Source organism: Equus caballus, chromosome 14, assembly GCF_041296265.1.
Source record: "Equus caballus isolate H_3958 breed thoroughbred chromosome 14, TB-T2T, whole genome shotgun sequence".
Taxonomy (NCBI): Eukaryota; Metazoa; Chordata; class Mammalia; order Perissodactyla; family Equidae; genus Equus; species Equus caballus.
The window spans coordinates 65,145,971-65,148,686 of NC_091697.1; the positions used below are offsets into that span (position 1 = coordinate 65,145,971).

General features: G+C 43.9%; 1 pseudogene; it reads right to left on the bottom strand.

The window, feature by feature from the left end:
- Positions 1–327: 327 nt before the first annotated feature.
- LOC100073082 (ubiquitin-ribosomal protein eL40 fusion protein-like) lies at positions 328–704 on the bottom strand (annotated as a pseudogene).
- Between the last annotated feature and the right edge of the window lie 2,012 nt (positions 705–2,716).

Below are 2,716 nucleotides of genomic sequence, written 5' to 3' on the forward strand. Positions count from 1 at the left end.
ACATGGGCAATTCTCCCGGAATGGGTCAAGGCTGTTGGTCAAAGGGCATGGAGGAGCTGATCCTGAGTGTGGCATAGCAGAAGAAAAGGAGTGGAGGGCAATTGGGATCTTGACTGTTACTCACTGTGTTATCTTGGGTAATTTCTTTGACCTCCCTGAGCTTAGTTTCTTAATCTGTAAAATGGGTATAATGCTGCTGCTGCTGCTTCTCTTCTTCCTCCTCCTCTCTGTTCTTTTCAACAAAAGGGAAACTTTTTTGAGGCCCCAGGGCCATGGGGTTTGGGTGGAGGCCACCCTGTAGAGGAAGGAGGAGGTGGTGGAGAGGCCTTATTTGACCTTCTTGGGGCTCAGGTTGGTGGTGTGGCTGCACTTCTTCTTGCAATAATCGACAGTGTAGGGATGCAGGCGAGCATAACACTGGATCATCTCGTTGCAGTTATATTTCTGGGCAAGATGGTGGTGGGAAGGGTTAATGACGCTGTCCCCAGACGAAGCACCAAGCACAGGGTGGACTCTTTCTGGATGTTGTTGTCTGAGAGAGTTTGACCATGCTTCCTCTCTTTGCCTGCAAACATCAGATGCTGCTGGTCAGGTGAGATGCCTTCCTTGTCTTGGATTTTGGTTTTGACATTCTTGATGGTGTCACTGGGCTTGACCTTGAGGGTAATGGTCTTGCCTGCAAGGGTCTTCACAAAGCTCTGCATGTCTGTGTCCTCCTTGAAGAGAACGAATGGGATTATGTTTCTTAAATCACATTGTTGGAAGGATTACATGAAGGAGTGCTGATGTGCAAGTAACTGCTCCACGTGAATTTTGTTGTTAAGAAGAAAAATCTTCCCGTTCAATAACCAGCTTTGCTTATTTCCAAGTTAGAGTACTTCCAAACGCATCCAATTTTGAGTTTTCAATTATAAATCGATAAGGATAGTGACTTCAGAGCCTGGCCTTGCTCTTCATGATACTATCCTTAAATGACCTAAGGCTCTTATTGTTACACAGTGTAGCTGATGTACATTTACACAGTCAAGGGCAATAGTTTCTGAAAGAAAAAGTTTACAAAACTCTTGGAAGGAGAGCTTTAATGTCAAAATAATGAGAGGATGAAAGAGGCCTGAATCAAAAGCTGTGATTTGGAGAGGAGTGTGTTTGAAGCTATGTCTGTGCCTTGGCAACTGTGAGAAGCTGGAACATCTTCAGTACCAGAAGTGTGACTTGACAGTCTTCATCCAAGAAACAGAACTCTTTGGGGTTTCTCAAAACCAAATTAAATATTCAGATACCCTGAAAACAGACTTAGAATATTCCAAATGTCACTACTCTTTTAGTTTCCATTTAATTTAACACGTATTTACTGAGCTGCCTACCGAGGTGAATAGTCACCCCTTGGGGAGGCTCCTGGGAGACAGCAGCCTGTGAGAACTTTGCTTTTATGACCCTGGAACGCAGTAGGTTTAATTCTCACTGGCACAAAAGTTTGTTGATTCTGTTTCCCTGGAGAGAGACCATTTGAATGACTCCCAGTGGGTTTTGGGACTGGGGGACAGTTTGCTTGAACATTTGCTGATACATGAGCATGTTTGCAAATGGACAATTTTCACACTGGGCTGCCAAAACTACCTGTGGCTAACAAAGAGCCCATGTCAAGGAGAGTTAGTTCAGTTTGCACTCTGGAAGGTCAGCTCTGAGGTTGCATGGGGGAGGGCCAGTGCTACACGCACCACTGGTGTGCCTAAAGAAAAAGAATATGTGTGCTTTGGCCTAAATATAGCCAAGTTCCTTTCCATAATGTTCCAGAAGAGTTTATAAACTTCAGGGCAGGCAGGAACTTTTCTTAGAAGTCAGCTTTCTGAAGCCTCCAACCTAGAGTTCAAGGTGGGCTGAAAGTGGGAGTACCGTCCTCAGTGCTCACTGCCTTCCCACCCAAACCTAGGCCTTTAGAGGCCCAAAGCAACGACCAGGTTAGAGCAACTTTTTTTGTGTGGGGGAGGCCCTTTTCCAAGTAATTGAATTGTAGCAAATATTCAGTAACCTGCACAAATCTTGAGGACAGGTGGATGCAATGTTACATAGCTCCCATGTATCTTGAAATAAAATTTGAACGCAAAACTGTAAAACACAAATCTTGTATGTATTTTGAAATTAAAAGGGCTTCTTTTTAGATTTTCTGACTGTTAATTATGGACAAATTAACCAACGTTAAACTGTCTCTCTCTTGGTCTGCTCACCTTGGTCTCCCCATATTGAATCCAGCCCTGCCTGACAAGAGGAAAGGTTGTCTCCCTTTAGTGGTGCCAGAGAGAGTGCTGTTGAGGTCAAGGGAGCTCAAAGGAGAGAATCAGGCTGAAAAATCCCTGAAAATCACTGCAATGTGTTTGAGGTGTTCTTAGGCAGTGCTTCTGGAAGCTACGGAAATTGTGGCTCTGGGTTTGAAGCAATCAATAAATCAAATGTAACATCTAAGGTAATTTCAGAGCATTCCCTGGGATACTTGGCTCCTTCAGTTGCTCCTCTATCACTCAAAACAGAGCTCTTTGTCTTTGGGGCTGATGAGTAGGTATAAAAGCAATTCGAGAGCCAACTGTCAGATAAAGCAAACTCAGCTCATGGCCTATAAGGACAAGGTCGTACACCACATAGGGCCAGTTTTAGATTGGCTTTGAGTAAACTCAGATGAAGAAAAGCTTGTATCAAAAAATAGAAAATAAAAAGAGGAGAA